Source organism: Lepisma saccharinum, chromosome 14, assembly GCF_977018435.1.
Source record: "Lepisma saccharinum chromosome 14, izLepSacc3.1, whole genome shotgun sequence".
NCBI classification, from domain to species: domain Eukaryota; kingdom Metazoa; phylum Arthropoda; class Insecta; order Zygentoma; family Lepismatidae; genus Lepisma; species Lepisma saccharinum.
In genome coordinates this window covers 52,096,774-52,119,545 of record NC_139242.1, presented here as the reverse complement: position 1 = coordinate 52,119,545, position 22,772 = coordinate 52,096,774, and the positions used below count along the sequence as shown (strand labels likewise).

At 40.2% G+C, this 22,772-nt stretch overlaps 1 protein-coding gene and 2 non-coding genes across 3 annotated transcripts in view; all 3 read left to right on the top strand.

Moving 5' to 3' along the window:
* Window positions 1-22,772, top strand: part of LanB2 (laminin subunit gamma-1) — a 351,641-nt gene that overhangs the window by 49,549 nt on the left and 279,320 nt on the right. The window lies entirely within an intron of this gene.
* On the top strand, window positions 7,144-7,234 carry TRNAY-GUA (transfer RNA tyrosine (anticodon GUA)). The gene is given in 2 exon segments: window positions 7,144-7,180; window positions 7,199-7,234. It is a non-coding gene; the product is annotated as a tRNA-Tyr (tRNA).
* On the top strand, window positions 8,130-8,221 carry TRNAY-GUA (transfer RNA tyrosine (anticodon GUA)). Its single transcript is given in 2 exon segments — window positions 8,130-8,166; window positions 8,186-8,221. It is a non-coding gene; the product is annotated as a tRNA-Tyr (tRNA).

Here is a 22,772-nt window from a genome sequence, read left to right as displayed (position 1 = left end):
AGCTTCAAGCGAAGAAGCTCTCGAAAAATATACTTCTACTGCACGTCTCTCCTCTACGTTGACAAGGATTCTCTTTCTTTTATGCAGTTGATCGTCGCGTTTCCTTCACTTCCCAGAAATATCTTCCTACTTTTTGCATCGTTTTGATGCTGTTCTTTCCTCTGTCGTCTGCCAGTTCTATCACGTCCCTCCCCATTACGTTTTTCCACCCACCCAACCTGAACAAATCTCTTGCATTTATTTATCTAGTTTGCTGGCCGGTGAGCCGTAAGAAGCATGGGCGTCCGGAAGGGGGGCAAGGGGGCCGTGGCCCTCCCCCTGCAAAATGAAAGTCAACCATATATTATATATTTCACACATATAATTTCATTTCAGCCACAATAAAATGTCTTAATTATTGCATGAAGATGGTAAATTCAAATTTAAGCAATGTTTTTTGAGAAACACTATTATTGTGGAAAATGTGCCTTCTTTGTCCCCTGGAAAAAATACCTTCCTTGCCCCTCCGTAGAGAAAATCCTTCGGACGTCCATGGTAAGGAGTAACCCAATGCTTTAGATGTGAACGAGAAGTAGTAACACTGCCTTCCGTTGAATACAAGGATTTGATTTTAAATATCTTTATAATGTAGTTTGTAATTTTGCAGATTGTCCGGTGTAGAACCTTATTTTTATTTATTGCGTCTTGTTTATCAAGGTGAAGTTAAGGCCATGTATAGAACTCACGAAAATCGTACTTCTATTGGTTAAACTTTTTTAAAAATACTGGACAGAATCAATCAAAAGTTGTCCTGAAATAGTCTGCTACTTTAATGCGTATGAAAAAATGCTTATGTATCCTCTTCATTGGAGTATGTGTCGTAAGATGATATGAAAACATGTTTCCTCAATTAAAAGGCATTACAGTATTGGCAAGCATAGTTTAATAGCTGGCGAAACAGGTTCCCTTGGTATGTCGCCAGAGGAACCCATCAGTTTGGAGATGTCGTGAACAAGTTTTACACCTGAATACTCGCACAGAATCTTTTTAATAAAGAGAACCATTATTACAAGTTTCATTTTTCTAGCGTGGCAGGAAAAAAAAGCGCTAGACACACGGTGACTTTATCTAATCTCTTTATTATATAGCTCAGTGTATTTTATTCTTGTTTCAAAGCTTTTGAAAGGTTAGAAAGTTTGTTTGCTGATTGCCTAATGTTACTTGTATCTTACCGCTTTTATCTATTGCTTGTCCAAACTTTTGAGCAACGATCTTCGGCTTTCTCCGGTATATTTGAGGCGTGGCCTCTCCTTTCTTGTGGATACTCTACATCGGATTGGCTGTTCTTTATGTCATGTTGGTGGCTAAGCAATGTCTCTCTTACAGCAGCTCGCTCTAAGGTTTAAGAATTATTGTATGCCCTAGCTCATTGGCTGCTGCCTTCACAATCACGAGAGCTGACGGAAGTACCCGAAGAGCTCCGTTTTAAAACTACTACAACTCTAGAAACGTGGCTCATTTGTTTAGATAAATCTTAAGTAATCCCTCTAACTGTGTTGGATCTAGGAGGGAAAGGTGATTAAAAAAAATAGGGCTTGTTTGCGACAGTATATTCCGAATATCAACTCACTACATGTCCACCATCCACTCCTTCTAGTATTCAACGAGAGGAATAAGGGAACTTCTTTTCGTGGATCGCTTCAACAATTTTCAAAATAACGTTCGAAAGGAAATTATCGAAAACACCCAGCTATTCTACTAATTTCTACAGTTTCTTGCACACGGTTGTCGTTAGATGACAACGCTGTGGTACATGATCATATTTCAAAAACACGTGTAAACGCCTTGAAGATTCACAAACATTTAATATATGAATCGCGTGTCACATGGCGAGATCATCAACCTTTTTGCAAGACAGGATAGCATGTCTGTGTGTATAATTTTTTTTCTGGCAGGATAATACGCTCTTATTCGAACAAGTAGATATCTTGGCACATAAACAGCTTTCTTCAATAAATCTTCTCCTGGTCACGCGCAATTTTGCTACTGCAGAACCTTTGGCGAAGTAAAAATGTTCATACCAAGCCGAAATAAGGACCTTTCTTGAGATCTACGCTATCCATTAATGTTTTACGCGTTATTTTACTATAAATAGTAACTTTATTATAAGTACATAAACTTGTCTATTTTTTTTGGCTCACCCTGTATATAGAGACGTAAAATTAACCCATGGGGCCTATGAACATGAAAAGTCAGCGTTTGTCTGCGTTTGAGATTAAGAATAAAGGCTAGAGAAAGACAAGGCGAGAGGTAGAAAGGTATTTAAGTATGATGAGGGCCAACCACAGATTGCCTTCCCTCTGGCGAGATAATTAGGAATCATCAACCCCTACATGTCTGGAAGGAATAGAGACCCTACAGGGAGCTGAGATTATATCCATCTTGTAAGAATGTCTTTATCACGGCTTGGATGGAGAGGCACTGACGGTTTTCGAAGGTGTTGCGGGTTTGGTAGATTAGATTAGATTTATTTTCTTTTTGTGCGAGCCATAGGCTGTACGCACTACATATTTTTGATTTTTCTACACTATTTTGTTACATTTAGTCTTCGTTTAAGCTGTCTCTTATTTCCATAGAGTTCCCTCTCTTACTAAGGTGTTGCTAGGTAACGTGTTACTTTTTCAGTTCTTGAGGTAGTAACGTGTTACTTTTTCGGTACTTGAGTTAGTAACGTGTTAATTTTTCGGTACTTGAGTCAGTAACGCGGTACTTTATTGGTACTTGAGTTAGTAACGCGTTACTTCGATACTTGAGTTAGTAACGCGTTACTAACTCAAGTATCGAAGAAGTAACGCTTTACTAACTCAAGTATCGAAGAAGTAACGTGTTACTAACTCAAGTATCGAAGTAACGCGTTACTAACTCAAGTATCGAAGAAATAACGTGTTACTTCGATACTGGAGTCAGTAACGCGTTACTTTTTCGGTACTTGAGTTAGTAACGTGTTAATTTTTCGATACTTGAGTCAGTAACGCGATACTTTATTGGTACTTGAGTTATAACACGTTACTTCTTCGATACTTGAGTTAGTAACGCGTTACTTCGATACTGGAGTCAGTAACGTGTTACTTTTTCGGTACTTGAGTCATTAACGTGTTACTTTTTTCGGTATTTAAGTTTGTAATACCGTAACAAATTCACATAAGTAATTGAAACATGAAGTCCTCTAGGCGCTGTGCTTTGGACTCCGCCTGCGGTTCGGGTCCGCCTGGGTTCAGTATCTGGGTTCTCGGCCTGTGTATAGGACCGGTGACAACCCACCATCGTGAGGAAATTGGGGAGCTACGAGTGAGTAGCATAACCTGGTCTGGGAAATCTCCTATAACGGCTGAGGGTTCGACATGCTGACCCCACTTCACCCCATTACTGGTTGAAGATCTCTACACCTCTATAGGTAGGAGACATCGGCCTAGGCCCTTCAAGGGCTGTCGAGCCACGGATTATTGTAATCGAAACATGAAACGTTACTTCGCGTTGTTCATTGCGTTACCTTGAGAAATTCGGCCTCCCTGATGGCGCAGTGGTAGCGTCGTCGCCTTGTAATCAAGGGGTCCCGGGTTCGATTCCCGGTGGAGGCACATAGTGGTTCGGATCCCACTTTAAACTGTAGGTCCAGTTCCGATTAGCCTTACTGTGCATAAAGTGGACTTAAAACAACAAATCAATCCAATCAATCTTGAGAAATTCAGAACTGGTATCTATGGATTACTGAACTTGCTCACCAATACAATCCCCCGCTCTACCAACATTTTTTTTAAAGGAAAACTCCTAAGCGGCAGTTTCCCCACACGTCGAAATCATATCAATTACACTCAAATCTCTACTCTTTCAATCAGGACAAACACAAACATCCATGTTTTAACCTGGATTCGAACCCGGGGCGCTGCGATCACCACTCCGGCACGGAGGTCGATATTCTAACGAAACAGCCGAAGTGAAGAAAATCCGTCAAATGCAAAATCAAATTTTGTACGAATCGTCCCCCTCCTCCTTTTCCTGAATATAAATTTTAAAAAAATACTCCTCCGGGCCGGATTTGAACCAGCGACCTATGGATTACTGAACTTATTCACCACTACAGTCCACCGCTCTACCAACTTTTTTTTTTTTTTTTTTTTTTAAAGGAAAGCCCCTATGCGGAAGCTTCCCCCATCACACTTCATTCACTCATATCATTTCATTCATATTTCAATTTCAAGACTTTTCAGGACAGACAATCACAAACATCCATGGCCTAGCCGGGAATCGAACCCGGGACCCCTGGCGTCGTAGCGCGATGTGCTAACCACTCCGCCACAGGGGCCGCCCTACCAACTGAGCTACCAGAGGAACTTCGAAAGTTATAACGCCCTACTTCATGTAATATGAAACTTTCTCTTGCTTTGGCTTTCCTGTCCCGAAAGCCATGTTACACCATCTGTTTGTCATATGTGAAACCAATCGTCTGAAGGTCAAGATCCGTGTACTTGTGACCGCCACCGAATATATATATTTTTTTAGTCAATGGTGGCGATTTGGTTCCATACCCCAAAACTGGGGGAGGAAGGACAGATTACTTTCCCTTGGTAGATAAGGTTTAGCATAGTGCGGGGGTAAAAGTGGAAAAACGTGGGTGGGGGCAACTGACCCCCCCCCCCGTCGTCGCTACTGTTTCTATTCATGTATTCATATTTATGTTATAATAACCACGCCTTAAAAGAATCACAGATATTTGCACCATCCCGCGAACAATACTTTTCAACAACAATTTAACCCGTGGCTCTACAGCCCGTAAGGGCCTTGGCCCAACGGCGCCGACTTTCCAAAATTTCTGTGGGTGCATATCAATGGCGGTTAGTTCTGCAATTATCAACTATTGTATACTTTAAACAACTTACATGCACAATGATTGCAAGAGGCAATGATATTATCAACACGTTACTAAAAGAAAATACCACATTCATATAAATTAAAATGAAAAAATCTTTATAAATGCAAATAATTTTAATTGTATTGCAGAAAGAACTATGCAAGAATTTTGTTGTGAACAGAAACTACAAAATGACTAACTTTATGTACCAAATAATAATAATCATGACATGTTAACTTTCAATATAAAACACATTCCTCCTTACGTCATTTGCACTTATGAATTTGTTTGCAATTTTGGAAATGTCAATATTTTTAGTCATTTCTTTATGAACATGCAAAATTGCCAAATAATTCAATCTTTTTTGGGTCATTGTTGACCACAAAAACGTTTTCAATCATCTAAGTGCTGAAAATGACCGCTCAGAGGTACAAGAAGTAACACGTATAGTTAAAATCACCCGTACAAACTTCACAAATTCTGTGAGCATTTCACGCATGGGACCACTGTTTTCTCTACTTAAAATATTTGTAATGTCTGACAAGTTGGCCACTTTTTCTTTGTTCGTTCTGCAAACATCTAGAAACATGTCCCTGTGCAATGTTAGCTTGTCTTTATCAAAGTCTGTCCCATAGAACTGCAAAACCAATTTGACCGATAGCAAAAGCTTCAAGTTGTGAAATAAGTTCCAAAATCTTTGTTTGAAATCTAAGATTTAGCCAATCCACAGCCACATCAATTATTTCAAAAAAATATTTGTCTGTACATTTCCTCCGGCGTTTGATACGTATGAGGATCACTACCTTCGTCGTAGCGTTTTGGCATCTTCCGTTTTCTAGGCAAAACTGGTTCATCAAAGTTCAATTCCTCCGCTTTCCTCATGGTTTCATTCCACAACTCAAAAAATATTACTTTGTGAAGCTAAACTTGCACACAAAGTTTCCACCAAAGTTTTGATTTCTCAGTACGGCAATAATTTCTTCTGAAAAGAGGAATGAAATTGTTCAATCCTGCCGAAAACTGAAATTAACATTTTCAGGAAAATAAGAAATCTGAATTGATGTAGGTTTGAAAAATATCCACTAGCCTTCCCAGCGACTTCACTTTTTTCTTCTGACAGATCTTCCAAAAAATTCAAGATAACGTCATATTTACTTTCCAACGATTGTAGTGATTTTACCCTCACACACCACCTTGTGGGACAGAATGGTCGCAAAGTCAGTCTGGGAATGTTTTTTACAACACCATCTTCGTTGTCTTCTTGTAGCGATTGAAACACTGCTAGGCTCTTTGGCGAATGTCTTACAAATATATTAATTCACGAAGAATCACCAGAAAGTCTCGCACATGCACAAATACATCTGAAACAATTATGTTTCAGAGGTTAGAAATTTTAACTTCCATCTCAATGTTTTAATTGCTTATTATGATAATGGCAAGTGAGAAATATTTATTTTATTTTGATTTTATCAAACTAAAAATCTTGTGGGTGCGCCGCACCCACAAGATTATTTATGTGGGTGCTCGAGACCCGGAGCACCCACGTAGTCGGCGCGCATGCCTTGGCCTATCTCCCGACTGCCAGTCTCCATCCCACAGTCCTACCTAGAGTTGTGTAGATCTTCAACCCGTAATGGGGTGACGGAGGGTAAGCATGTCGTACCCCCAGCCGTTATAGGAGGTATCCATGACCGGGTTACGCTACTCACTCGTAGCTCCCCAATTTCCTCACGATGGTGGGTTGCCACCAGTCCTCTACACAGGCCGAAAACCCAGAGACTGAACCCAGGTAGACTCGGACCCATGTCGTGAGAGTCCAAGGGATTGCACGGCCTCAGAGGAGCACTTTTCAACAACAATAGTGATATAAAGTGCAGTTTAAGGTTTAAACCGAATTGAGACTTAACGAGTGTAAATCGGCATTGTTACGCGACATCAGCGCTTTTCTTGAGACAAAAACGAAAAACTAGACTTGGCAGTTATGCATATTACTTACTATTCGCAATGTATACGAAAGATTCCATTTTCTTCTGGAAGCTGAGTTGTCAAGTGTCCGTGCCGGAGTGGTCGTCCACTTTCGTTGGGGGAGTGGTTAGCACAACGCGCTTTGACGCAAGGGAACCTGGATTCGATTCATGGGTAAGACATGGCTTGTTTCTGTGGTTGATACTGAGAAACTGTAAATAAAATTGGACAAAAGTGTATATATAATTCTACTGCAAATGGCACCGTACTGCGTTATGTGTAGCGTAGTTCCTCTGGTAGCTCAGTTGGTAGAGCGGTGGACTGTAGTGGTGAGCAATTTCAGTAATCCATAGGTCGCTGGTTCAAATCCGGCCCGGAGGAGTTTCTTTTATTACATTCAGGAAGGGAAGCGTAAAAAAATCTTCTTCACTTCTGCTGTTTCGTTAGGCCAAATAGCTACTTGGGCCTTAATAACCATGAAAATATCTTGGACTTTGGTCTCTTATAAATAGCACCAAACATGCTCATTACTGAGACACTTTCTTGCTTTCGAGTATGGGGGTGGGGTGGCACTGAAGCGAGACTTGTAAGAAAGTGTCTCGTTCTCGGCTCTATTTATAAGCACCCGTCAGAATATTAAGAAAGCCTTAAGTGTGGTTACCATAACTGCCATAAGCAGCCTATAAGCATAACGTAAGTTAAAAGGAAACTTTCGTACGTAATGTTGACAGTAAAGGCGGAGATAAATTAATATCAATCACTGACTACTGAAATGCTATGTAAAATAATTTAATGTCGTATAAAAGCAAAACATTCGACCTGAGTTGATCATCAATGTATCAGAAAATCAGCTAAAATTCAGCACTTTAGCACAACAGCGTTTGCCAAACGGATTTTCGTTCGGCGACGCGTAGTCAGTGCCTCGTTGCTCGAACCCAATTTCCTGCTTTCTAGACCTGACTCCGCTATTTCTTTGCGGAAAATCAATGCTCTCTCTTCATTTCGATGTTGTCTTGCGGCGTGTTTCGTCGTCTTTATAGAGTGGAACGCGTATATGATTCGCCAATCTTAGTGTGTTGATTTTGTTAGTTTCGTTTCTTTAGACTTGGCAACACTGCTTCCCCCCCCCCTGGTAACCGTGTTGATTCAGCGCAGTCCGGTGTCCATTGATAATGAAATCTGACACTTATTTGCAAGGGCAAAGGAACGCCGGAAATGCAGATAAGAGTTCTGAGTTTTAGATAGACTGATAGAGAAAGTTTCTTTAATGACAGTTCCTCAGGTAGCTCAGTTGGTAGAGCGGTGGACTGTAGTGGTAAAAATAATTCAGTTATCCATAGGTCGCTGGTTCAAATCCGGCCCGGAGGAAGTTACTTTTTATGTTCCTTAAATCAAGAGTTATTGTTTTTAGTATTGATCTACAAATACTATTTTCTCGATTTCAATTATTTTATGTCTGCGTTGTAGAACTTTATTTCAAGTCTGCTTTTGTGCAGGTGTTTTTCACCTACGTCAAACTTGTGCCTTCGAGCAGCCATGATTGTGGCCAGATCTTGTAAACATACGGAATTCATGTGGGCGGGAGATTGTAACCCTGTTTACGATGGTACATTTTCCAGTATTTGAGTGTTCAAACAGTAGCTCAAGATATTTCCTTCCACACGACGAATAAAATTGTCCGCAAACACAGCTGCTGTACGAATCCTGACGTGACATGAAATAAAATTACACAAATAGGTTAATTAATTGTGACTGGGGATTCGACAGCGGAAATTTTACCTAACCGGGAAACGAATCTAGAATCCATTGATTACAAGGTGATGTGTGGATGGATAAAAAGAAATCATGATTTTTATTTTAAAAAATCATTTTTGATGATTTTTTATTTAAATCGGATTTTTTAATTTAAATCGATATTTTTTTTAACCACGCTCAAAATTGCTAGTTTGGTTTTTGACATCATACATAAAGACATGTATTTTTTTATAGAGAGGCTTTTTCTAGTAAATGGACCCGTAAAATATTTGAATAGTTTGATTAAAGCAAATAAAAAAAATGTGTGTAAATATACATTTTTCCGTTTTGATACTGGATATGATAACCTACTCTGGAAATGTTTGTTGAGTGTGTTAATAAAACTATAATAATTTCAGTAACTTTCTTCCAGTGAAAATAAAACATGCATGTACTCTATAATTGTAACTTAAAATATTTTTATAGTCTTTGTAGCTGAATTTTGGCAATTTTTTATTGATAGTTTGCAAAATATCAGCTGCCATGTTTATTTACTGTCCTGCACCAACGACACACCATCTGCTTGCTCATGACGTCTGGCCCATACACCTGGCACAGTTGACGATGAATTTCGATCGGCTGTATGTTTTGTACGTTGAAGAACTTGATCACCAAACGAACCTCGCACGCGGCGGGAGATGGAATAAGAGCCGCCATGTTTCATCGCTGCCGCGACGCTACTGAGGACTTTCGGGAGCGGTCTTCTAGGACATTCACTAGCAAGGTGGATGTGCCTCTCACGCGTGCGCAAAACCGGTTTCAATACACATGGCCTGCCACCTATGGGCGAGTGGGAAACTTACTTTCTGGATGCGCCTAATATTTATTGAATTTAAATCACGAGAACATTCGGAGTTTTAGGAATAATTTATGCAATAATAGCAATTGGTTTTCTAGGATTTATTGTATGGGCACATCACATATTTATTTAAGTGTGTTTACATTTTACACATTTCATTTCCTTTCGTATGAGCTTCACACCAACAGTACATATATTTTGTTTCCTTTCTTTTTCCTTCTTAGAGGCTAATAAACACCGTTAAATGATTACGAGATTAATGTACAGTATTTTCACCAAGAGTGATTATGATATCTACAAAATCCTTATGTGCATTATTCTATAAATTATTTATTTAAAGTGATTGAAATGGTGATTTTTTTCAAAAACAGGCAAATGCTCATTTATTGTTACATAAAATTTTACACAGCTGATGATAAAAATACGTAGATGTAGTGCAAAGTACAGAAACAGAAAATAGCAAAATTGACAAAAACCATTGAACCCTGCACAGGATATGAAAGGAATAAAGAACAAAGAAATGTAAATAGAATAGAAATAACTTAAAAGTACAAAAATGGAAAATAGTAAAGATGGAAAAAGTATTTACATAAACTTTCATCGACGCAGTTTTTACCTTTTTCTAGTATTTAGAATATTGAATTTATGTAGGTTTGGGCAGCATAGATCCACCTCCTAGACATATTTTCACTGTTCAAAAGTCAAGTGAAAGGGGAAAATAGAATTAATTATCAAACATGTAATAGCCCTTGTGCCAGACAATATTTTGCTATAAAATTGGGGGTACAATAGAAACTTACAACACAATAAATCGACTACAAGGAACACAAAAATAGGTTATACACATCTCGATAGGGAATTTTTTTCAAGTTGGTAGCGGTAGCCATTCAAATTGGTGGCTAACATTGCATTTTGTTACCGTTTATTTGCGGAACATATACAGGGTGTGTTAAATATGTGACAATATATTAAGAACTAGTTCTACGCATAACTAAGATGGAAAATGCTCCTCCACAGAAAAGTTCGGGTCATCTTATTTTTCGCAAGTTCGCAGTTTAGAATGACGAAAAATTATGTATTTTAACCAAAATGCTGAAGTAAATACTGTATTAAAAATACCACTTCTGCTGTAATTATCTATCAAGAGGTCCTGGGTTCGATTTCCGATGGAGGTTAATTTCAACTGTTGTGATCCAACTTTAGCGGTTTATCACCACCCCCAAATGTGCTGCTACACATTTTCTCGACACTCCGACCTTAGATATCTTATACGATAACCTAATGTATCATTATTTTGATGCCAACTTTACCTTTACACCTTCAAAAATGATCTTGCACTCCCATGGGTTCACATTTATGGATAAATCTCTTCGTCCCTCCAGTCTTAATTAGCCTCCTATATACAGGGTGTATCAGAAATCCCTTACCACCCCTTGTAAAATCCGCAGTGATGTATTTTCATGGAATTTGATATGAGCGATACAAAATAGGCCTAGGGGGACAGCTTTTAGAGTATGACACGGGGACGGCCGCCATCTTGGTTCCACCATCTTGAAGACAACTTTTTTATTTAAAATGATAGGTGGGTCATGTGACACATGACCATAGGCTAGAATTTCGTCAGGATGTCAAATCTGAAATCAGATTTCATGTAACTTCATTTGGTGAAAGTCCTCCTCCGTAGTCGAGCGGGTTAAGGCGTTCACTCGTCTTGAGATCGTTCGCTGCGGGACGGCGTAGGTTCGAATCCGGCTCTGGTCGGAATTTATTCAGCCTACGTATAGGGCCGGTGGCAACCCACCATCGTGAGGAAATTGGGAAGCTCCGAGTGAATGAGCGTAACCCGGTCAAGAAGACCTACAACAACGGCTGGGGGTTCGTCGGGCTGATCACCCGTCACCCCAACACTGGTCTGAGACCTCCACGCTATAACAGGTGACGGCGGAACAGTGTGGGAGGGAGACCAGCAGTCGGTAGGTAAGCCAAGGCCCGCCAAGGTGCTGTAGAGCTGTAGGGTTATGTTATGTTCATTTGGTGAAAAGTTATTGGCAACTGAAAGTGATGTTTACCTGTTACAGAATGTGCTCCACGTGTTGTCCGTGCTGGGCAATTCTTGTACATTGGAGAAACTATACTGATCTATTTTTTGCTACATAGCTCTATCTGTCCACTAATCATATTTTGGGTATGGGAAGAAGAGCACGTAGACGAAGCCACACATGAACTCGTTAAGCAACGCCTAGGACAGGCACGTATCCAGAGGGGGGGCTCAGGGGGCTCGAGCCCCCTCCGAAATTTTTCGATTTACACTAGATAAAAATGAGGTTTTTGGCTTGTGTGTGTGAAATAAAATATTGTGATTATAATTTAAGGAGAAATATAATTATCGAGGAAAGGCAGAGAATGTTCTAGAACCCTGAAGGATAACCCTGTTATTGATAATATAGTATGTAAACTTTTCTTGCTCTTTCGGTGTTGTCGCAAAGAACTTGAGCATTATTTAAAGATTTGTCAGCATTTGGAAGTTGCACAACAAAGCACTGTTGAAGGTAGCGCCATGAGTCGGGCGATTCGTTGCATTACTACAAAAAAAAGTGCGGAACATTCCAGAATATAATATGGATATAAATACGCGGATTCAATTTCACAGTTGGTCTGTACAACAGAATAATTCAATAAGACTTCACGAGTAAGTGTGACAGTCGATTAGTGATCAGTCAGTGTCCATTGACAGTTTTATAAGATGTAGAGATTCGGGGGGAGGAAGGGGGGGAAGAGGACTAGTGACACATTTTCCTGGAAAGTGCTGAAGTCTACCACTATTAGTACAAGTTCGGGTCCAAAGCTGAAGACATTGCCGACAGTGAAGTGCTAGTTTCGGGTCATGAACAGAAGAGATCGAAGGTCTCTAAAGAAAATATTTCAGCAGTAATGGGCATTGGAGTATCATTTTTTTATATATATAAAGAAGGAAATAAGCTGCACAGATCGACTGAAAATCTAAGTTTTGAGTGACGATTTATTAGTGACCGGACCAAGCTTCGTGTATGCAGTCCGAGAGTTTCGCGGGTTAAAAAAGGACATTTAAGTCAACAGTTTTGGAAAAACACTCGAAATACTAACTACCACAAAGCAGCAGCCATGAAGGCCGAAAATTTTATGAATGTCGAGAAGAGAAAGCAAGAAGATGTTGCATATGTGGAAATTTTAGCGGAAAAAGCAAGCTGGACCATGACTCCAAAACCAGGGTCTCTGGCATATACCGTGCCATTCTTTGTTCTACCAAGTGAGCTACCGAGTCACCCTTGGCTTCGCTTGATCTTTTGCTGTCGCTGTAGAGCAGTGGCACGGTATGCCTGGTGGAGTCAGCATTTTCCGCTACAATTTCTGCATAGCACATCTCTTGTGTATGCCCAACCGTAAGATGTTGTCTGTTTAATTAACAAGCACAGAAAAAGGAGATAGAATAAAACTAAGGGACATTCCCACCGGTTGACAAGATATTTTTCTTCTGTGGTCAACACGAACTGCCGTTTCAAGGTGACAATGAGATTGACCCACCAGGTTTCACACCGAAGCTACAAGCTATACGTGTCGCTTGAGGATTTCACAAATCGAACACAGGCTTGTGCAGCCTGTCGTGCAGCTACGGTGTGAAAAGTTTCTGTTGATTGGGTCACTCATTGCAAACGACGTGTGTGTGCCTTCGGTCTGAATTCTTCCTAAATCTTGAAGATCCAAGTCACAAGGATGGAAAATTAGGATTTTTGTTAAGGTTACGTTTCGAAAGCAGGTGAGAACACCATAAAGGATCATTTCCAAACCTGGGAGAACACATTCAAATGGATTGTCCATTGAATAACACACATACACATACTGAGATTGTTTCGGCACAAACACAACGTTCGTACATTGCAACAGAGGAGTCGAGTGAAAAATGTCTTGATATCACGTTCTGAAAGAAGAAAAAATAAGAAAAGAAAAGAAGAAAAAAACAGCAGCTTAAACAGCGGCAGATTTAGGAGACAGTTGCTCTCCATTTTTGGCCCTGCACTATGGCTTTTTAATGCTAACCTTTGTCTACCAAGAGAAAGTAAACTTTCCTTCCCCCTTCCCCCCCCCCCCCACCGTTTTGGAACTGAATTGCCACCATCGACCTTAAACCTTGCGAGGTTCTGTCTATACCCCTGTAAAAAAAATGATATTTAGCCCCCCCCCGAAAATAATTTCTGGATACGTGCCTGGCCTAGGACATATAGATCGACAAGAAATAATGACGGAAAGTGCAACGAAAATATCACTAGACCTACAGGCAAGGGACATCCGGAAATGGGGACAAGCAAATTATATGAAGAAAGTAAGCAAGGTAGCAGGTGAGGGTGTAGTATGGATGAGATTGGGGGGTGGAGACACAGTGCGGTGAAAAGAGAGGGAGGGACATATGAATGTATAATATGTAAGGGGAATGAAGGGCCGGATCATCTGTTTACATGTCCGGGAACGCGCGCCCTGCAGGACGAATGGCTGTAGGGTGTGGAAAAGGAAGGAGCGCTCAAATTAGTTGTGAAACAGAGTGCAGCAACTGTGGAAAAGTTAGAGGAAGTTGGAGTGTTTTTGGTGAATGTGAAAGAAGATAGAAGTGAGGTGAGGAAGAAGGAACGAAGACTGGAAGAAGAAAAAGTGGAGTGAATGTGCTGTTAGGGGAGGGGAAAGAATATGTACATAGGGGACAGACAAACTAAGAGACAGCATAAAAGATAAATTCAATGTAATATATATATATATATATATATATATATATATATATATATATATATATATATATATATATATAATATATATATATATATATATATTGTAGAAGAAAAATTCAAATGTGATGTAGTGCGTATAGCTAGCCTATGGCTCGCACATGAAAGGAATAAAAAACTAAACTAAACCAATCATTTTTTGGGAGTGTGTGCCTCGATGAGTGTCGACAACCTCAGTTGCGAAGTAAAAGCTGTAGGGGTAACATCGCTGTCTCGTTACAATTTTGACAAGCGTACCTCTGTTGTTGTCAGTTGTTTTTATTAGCTTGTTCGTAGAGTGTTTTGTGTACTATTGTACAACATTTATCCATTAACAGCGCTGATCAACTCACTCTCTCTCCCCCGTTTTACAGGACGTTTGGCAACATGCTATGTATCCGACGCTCATTTGTTTCGTCCCGCCAGGAACTCTCGGTGCCTTGTGACTCGAAAATGCCCGATGTCAGCCGAAGAGAATCAACTGATTGCTGATTCGTTGTTCCTCAGCCGCCAGCTGGAAATGCGAGCGGTATAGTTGCTTTGGAGTGTACAGTGGAGTGAACTTCTCTTTTTTTTCAGCGAACTCTTGGAAATTATCTCGTACTGTCATTTTATATGATACATCCAGTGTTCGCTTTAGCAGGTGCACGAAAGCGTTGACCTCCAGATGTAAACAGATACGTTTTTAACGTTGGCCTCAAGGGTTTGCATTAGGCAGTGAACCGTCCACTCCACTGTGCCGTGACAAACCATTCGCAAGTTTCTTTATCTACTTTTTTTTACTGCTTCCTCTTTATTACTTTCCTTTCATGAGTTTTCTTCGCTTGCTCTTTTATTTGCGTTTATTTTTTTGTCTAATTACTACTACCTCATATATTTTCAGCGGTAAGTCAATCGTAACGGTGGAAATAGTTGATGATGAACATAAGGTGGGTATAAGTTCTCGAACAGCAATGTCGATGCTTTTCTCTAGACCATTGTTTCTCAACCTATGGGGCGCGACCCACTACTGGGTCCCGAGGGGGCGTTTGGTGGGTCGCGAAGTTGGGCTCGAAAATTTATTTCCTGTGTCTTAAAAACCTATTACGTTTAAATTGCTAAGATATATTGTTTTGACAATTTAAATTCAACCCTTGTTGTATGCAAACTCTACATTTCTGTTATTCGCGCTCGATCATTGCTTTTTAACGACATCTCTCAATTTCAGCATGCGTGTTTAGATAGGTGTTGGACTAGAGTAAATTAGTCTTTTAAATTTACATATTTTGTAGAATAAATTATATGAAATTTGTTTAAGCAAGCGTAAAAAAGGGCTTCTTAAAGTACTCGATGTACTTTATAAACTGGGTGCACACCGATACAAGTAATTGTGCCGCCGCCCATGCTTATGGGTTCCATGAAGTGTAATATCCTTCAAGGTGGGTCCCGGACTGAAAAAGGTTGAGAACCACTGCTCTAGACCTTTGGTTCTGCGTGTATTTAAATTACTGTATCTAGGACTCCAGGATGGCGTAGCGGAAGCGCTTTGTAATCATTGGGTCCCGGGTTCGATACCCGGTGGAGGCACATTGCACAGTGGTTCGGATCCCACTTTAAAACTGTAGGTCCAGTCCCGATTAGCCTGTATGTACATAAAGTGGAATTAAATTGACAATTTAAAGAAATACGAAGGGGTGAATGGATAAAGCCACTTTCCAAAGGAATGTTCGCCAGGGGGGTAAAATATACAGTAACTATCTCGTGTCTCATTTCTTGTTATAATCTCTACAGAAACACGATTCTCGCTCTCGAATTCGATACGAGAGGGCCCTCTTCGATAGATGAGTGACAACGTCGCCGCCTTGTAATCAAAAGGTCGCGGGGACGATCCTCGGTGGAGGTGCATAGTGGTTCGGATTCAACTTTAAACTGTATGTCCAGTCACCATTAACCCATCTGTGCATAAAGTGGACTTAAAAATCTCAGAAGTCTACTCGGGATGCTATACGGCAAGCACTACACCCGGAGGTCGGTTGGGGTTCAATATCGAGAGCCGAATCACCCGAAGATTGGCTATTTCAATCGTTGAGCTAAGCCTGACTGTCATTTCCCATGATAACAATGCCGAGACAATTGCCACACACACACATAGAGAGAGAGAGAGAGAGAGAGAGAGAGAGAGAGAGAGATAGAAAGAAAGAGAGAGAGATTGTATGGTCCTGCACGAAGCTATTATAATCTTCCAGCCTTTGACTCACAGTCCACTTACATTTTTTCGTTACGTATTTGAGCGTTGTTTGGCCAGCTTCTCCGTAAGATTTACTACGCGATTGTTCTATTATTTTGCCCCATTGTCCCACTGACCCTTTCAACTCGTTGCTTAATTCCAATGTTTGCATGCAGAGGGTGTGCGAGGCTACCGCTCGCCCATGTCTGTCGCGTCGCTCGGCTTGGGAAGATCCAGTAGCCGTCTGCGCGATGACGGTAGGTTCTTGCAAGGTTGCCAGGTGATGGTGAATTATCATAGTTTCTGGATTTCAAGCGCCTGTCAATAACGATCCAATTAATGGGATAACCGGTAAAATAAAAATGTATGCTTCTGACGAATATAGTGGTTATCGGAATTTTGTTTCCAATTTATTCGTAGGTATTCAGGATCGTCTGCAGACTTGGTTTTTTCAACGCACTTTTCTGCTTCCTCCGGGGTGTAAGACGTAACCCTTTATCAAGACACCCAGATGTCATCTTCACTTCCACGTAGTATGCTCTGGACTGCATTATCCAGACTAACGAGACTCTGGCGTCTGAACCCATGTCCAGCATACTCATCTATGGGACTTATGTGTGTGTTGTCCACATGTGTTTGTGATTGTCCCTTTATCTACTTTATCTTATCACCATTCATCCATCATCTTCTTCGCAGTTAGTCAAAAGTGGCAGAAACGCAAAGTAAAATAATTGAAATCAATCAATTTTCTGGTTCCGAAGCACAATCTTCCTAATTATTTGTTTTATGTTATCCTTTCTTGGTTTTTCTCTTATAGTCCTGTGATATAAATAAGCATGTTCGCGTATTGTGTGTAAAGCTTTGTTCAAGTTCACTTTAAACCCACAATTTAAAATTGGATCCGAACCACTGTGCTTCCACCAGGGATCGAACCCGGGACACCTTGATTACAAGGCAACGCCATTAAGAAGATCCAGCCCTGATAGACCCCTTCCCGCGGCATTTTCGTGATGATTTCACCGCCTACATTCGAGCATCATGTTGAACCTTGCAAATATAATACAAAGTACTAATTAGTGGAGAGCCATTTTGAGAACATTTCTCTTCCTTAAGCCATGGGTGCCCAGAATGTTTCTTAATTTGCTCTGTGGGTGGCCAGGATCTGATTGCGACTGTTGTTTTGTCAAATCAGTGACGGTGTTGCGAACAGTCTCGGATTCGAGAGGAATCGCAGATGAATTTAGAAATGGTAGAAATGCAACATTGAATTGAAACAATGAAATAAGATGCGGTTGATATGGAGGTTACTGAAATACGAGGGAAAACTTCAAACTTCTCCGGACAACACACATTCATTTGAAGTTTTCCCTCGTATTTCAGTAACCTCCACATCTTACATGTGTAATATAAAGGGTGTTTTTTTTTTAAGTGATAGAACTTTCGATAGGGATAGCTGTCATTTGTTTTGTTTTGATGACATGTTGTTTTGTCATTTCATATCAGTGAGCATTGGCAAATGATCATGAAAAGACTGACGCCGCAACAACGTCTACAAATTGTGGAAATATATTTCTAAAATCAATGTTCTGTTCGCCAAACGTATAGAGCACTTCGGAAATATCGGTGCTGTCAGTGAATTGGCCTCACAAGATCATGGGACGTAACGCCACTGGAATATTTTATTTGGGATATCTAAAGTCTCTGGTTTATGCTGATAAACCAGCAACAATTGACGCTTTGGAAGCCAACATAACTCGTGTTATTAACGACATACGTCCCCAATTACTTGCGAAAGTGGTTCAAAATTGGACTGATCGAATCCGGTTCATCACAGCTAGTCGTTGTGGACATATGCCGGAAATTATTTTCAAGAAGTAATTGCAGAAAGTTATCTTTCAAATGAAAACACAATTGGCTTCAAACTTATTTTTTATGCGTTTTATTTCAATTCAAAGTTCTATCACTCTAAAAAAAACACCCTATATAATATGTTCTAATCTGGAGGCATTTGCGGAGGGGGCCAGAAAGAATAATTTTGAGGCCTCCCTGGTGACGCAGTGATAACGTCGTCGCCTTGTGAACAAAGGTTCCAGGGTTAGATACCGGTGAAGACACATAGTGGTTCGGGTCCCACTGTAAACTGTAGGTTCCGTCCCTATTAGCCTATCTGTGCATAAAGTGGACTTAAAACTCAAACTCTACAATTTATTTATTTATTTATTGAGAAAATTTCAGATACAGCACAGGTGGCCATTTTACACTGAAATTGTCAACAATGAGACAGCAATAATTATAATAAGCATAAAAATAAAAAAATAAAAAAATAATAAAAAATAATTAAGATTAACAAAACAACATAAAAGTGAATAGCAAATGAGCAAAAAAATAAGTAAGATTGATTGATTTAGTTTATTTTACTTCGCGTTTTGTGCCTCTTGGCTAATTTGCGAAGATGGGGATGAGTGATGAAATGATGAAATTGATGAATGGACATTCACAAATAACCAAGCCCGACCGGGATTCGAACCCGGGGCCCTTAGCGTCGCAGCGCGATGTGCTAACCACTTTTTTTTTTTAAAAAAAAGGAAATGCCCCCTACACGAAGGTATCTCCCACCATTCACTCTTTTTCTCACTTTTACACTTTTCAATTCTTACATTTTCTTTGTTTCTTATCAACTGGATGAACACAAATACCCATGCCTTACCCGGGACTCGAACCCAGAACCCCTGGCGTTGTAGCGCGCTTTGCGAACTACTCCGCCACGGAGGTCGACACCACTCGGCCACAGGGTCGGGCAAAAAAAAAATAAGTAAGAGATGGCACTATGTGATATTAATTACAAGTATCTCTTCTGATAGAAGACCGAAAGGCAAACTCGGAGGAAAATATATCAATACTTGAGGGGAGATCATTGTATTGTGCTGCAAGTCTATAAAAGAGAGATCTTTTTTCAATTTCTAGTCTTTTTTTTTTTTTTGTATGAAATAACCTTGTATTGCGAGTTGTGCGCATAGGTACTCTAAAGTGGAATTCCTCAAGGAGTGTGTTGCAGCGGATTTTGCCATTCACAATTTTGTATAAGTAACTGAAATTATTTTGTTTAAAAAATGTGGAGGATAAGATGTGACGTGGAACTCAAATGCCAACCTTCTTTCCTCGTAGTACACCCTGGATGATTTCCTGCGGGTTAATGATGCTGTTACATCCTAAGTCACAAGCAGTATACTCCTCTGTTGCAAGGGCGCCGACATTCCAAAATTTCTGTGGGTGCATATCAATGGCGGATAGATCTGTAATTATCAAGTATTGTATACTTTAAACAACTTACATGCACAATGATTGCAAGAGGCAATGCTATTATCAACACGTTAATAAAAGAAAATACCACATTCATACAAATTAAAATGAAAAATCTTCATAAATGTAAATAATTTTAATTGTAATTGCAGAATGAACTATGCAAGGATTTTGTTGTGAACAGAAACTACAAAATGACTAACTTTATGTACCAAATAATAATAATAATCATGACATGTTAACTTTCAATATAAAACACATTCCTTCTTACGTCATTTGCACTTATGAATTTGTTTGCAATTTTGGTAATGTCAATATTTTTAGTCATTTCTTTATGAACATGCAAAATTGCCAAATCATTCAATATTATTTGGGTCATTGTTGACCGCAAAATCGTTTTCAATCGTCTAAGTGCTGAAAATGACCGCTCAGAGGTACAAGAAGTAACAGGTATAGTTAAAATCACCCGTACAAACTTCACAAATTCTGTGATCATTTCACGCATGGGACCACTGTTTTCTCTACTTGAAATATTTGTAATGTCTGACAAGTTGGCCACTTTTTCTTTGTTCGTTCTGCACACATCTAGAAACATGTCCCTGTCCAATGTTAGCTTGTCTTTATCAAAGTCTGTCCCATCTCAATGTTTTAATTGCTTATTATTTTTTGATAATGGCAAGTGAGAAATATTTATGTTATTTTGTTTTTATGAAATTAAAAATCTTGTGGGTGCGGCGCACCCACAAGATTATTTATGTGGGTGTTCGAGCCCCGGAGCACCCACGTAGTCGGCGCGCATGCTCTGTTGAGTTTGTGTTCCGTATTTTTAATTTTGGGATGGGGTGTTCTTAAATTTCTTGTTCATCGTCGCGATTAGCCTAGGGTTTCAGAAAACCGGCGTAAAATAGTGCAGATGCAAACAAGGAGGCATTTTTCTTTTAATTTATTTGTCCTATCTTGTTGGGCTGGGGCTTGTCACGTGACAAATGCAAATAGCCATATTCTTGTTTTCAAATATTTTCCTCATCCGGGAGAACATTGATATTCTAAATTTTGGAAAATTAGAACTGTCTAGAATTCCTCCTGCACTGTAGGACCTACAACCACCGGGCGAAGCAATGTTTTCTAGCTATTAGTGATGCAGATCCTAATGTAATACCTGTAAACAGTGGAAGCGATTGGGTTCCAAAACCGGGGGGGGGGGAGGGAAGTGCCAAAACTGGGGGGAAAAGACAGTATATTTCCCTTTGTAGATAAGATTTAGCATAGTGTGGGGGCAAAAGTGGCGAAAATTGGGGGGCATCTGCCCCCTCGTCCCCCTAATCGCCGCCACTGCCTGTAAAATAGTAGATTCAGTTCACTCAGAAAAAACTGGGACCGGAAGGCGTAGTTTAATGATGTTCTCAATACTATTTTGGCAAAACCGGCATTTCATTTTGTCTACCCACTGGCAACACTGGGTTCCCATGTGTGAGTGCACTTTCATTCTTCAAGACTGCATTGAGATAATTCCCCGATAAGGGATGTCTATTAGAGATTTCCCGCATGATATCAAATCTTGTTTTTTGTAGAAGAGGAGGAAGAAGGAAGAGTTGGAAGAATTGACTACGACATAGGGAGGTTCGATTACATTTATATCAAATCGGACATAGAAATCCTGTCCTGTCCTGTTTTAAGTCATAGGAAATGGTTGAAAGATACGAAAGACAGAAAAGAAGTGGAAAGGCATCTCTGTTGATTGAAACATTCGTAACTGCAGCCAAACCCCCTGTAATTGACATAAAAATAAGGCGGGGAAAATATCCTATATGGCAGGGGGAAAAATTAAAGGGGTAGGCAATACAAGGAATCTCACAGTAAGAATTTACCTATACTCTATAAATGCAAGTACCAGAGCGATGTTCAAAACTGCGCCGGTTTTGGTTCTGTCTCACGTATTGAGAAAGACACGAGAGAAATTATAGCCAAAAGGCATCAGCTTTTGTACAGCTGGCAGCCGACGAGAAGAGCGCTGGCAGAAGAGGTGTGACGTACTGCCAGGCGTCTCCACTCTTTCGCGTGGGGGAGGTGCTCTTTCGCCAGAACTCTTCTCGTCAGCTTGACAATGACCCGCCAAGAAGAAAACAAGACATCCTTCTCCCCGACCACCCCCAACCACCCCTAAATTCTGCAAATGAACCTGACCCTCCCTTTCCCTCTGTGCCCCGTCTCCCTTCATTCAGCGATCTTCTCGTCGGCTGCTGGCTGTACAGTCTCGTGCAAAAGTTCGTTGCGCTTTGTATTCAACTATACTGCTCGCATTTCCAGCTGGCGACTGGAAAACAACGAATCAGCGATATGTTGAATTCTCACTTCGACTTGCATCGGGTATTTTCGTATCACAAGGCATCGAAAGTTGCTGGCGGGACGAAACAAACAAACGTCGGATACACAGCATCTTGCCAAACGTACTGTAAGAGAGAGTTGATTACCGCCGTTGCTGGATAAAAGTTGTACAATAGTACACAGCACGGAAAATTAGTACACAAAACACCCAAACAGTGTAGAAAACAAGCTAATAAAAACAACGGACAAAAAATACGTACTCTGGCCAACGGTGTAACGGGAGAGCGATGTTACCCCTACAGTATTTACTTCGCAACTGAGGTCATTGACATTCATTGAGCCCAGTGTTGCCACAATCTGATGGCATAATTTCCCTTTCCAAGGAGCAAAATTTCCCTTTTTGCACTCGGTTTTACCCTTCACTAAAAACCTTTAAAAATAATAGTAATAAATAGTACATAATCTGTACTATTTTTGAGTTTGGTGTCTTAAAATTGACATGGAATTTTGGTATTTTTCATCCCATTTCGTTTAAAATTTGGTTCGAATTTCCCTTTATAAAGGGAAATTTCCCTTCATGTGGCAACACCGATCGAGCCTCACACCTCCGAAGACGATTGGTGGACAGATGGAGCTATGCAGGTCAGCCGCCAGTTGGACCCGCGATCAGTATAGTACAGAAAAGAAAATTGATCCTCTGCCTAC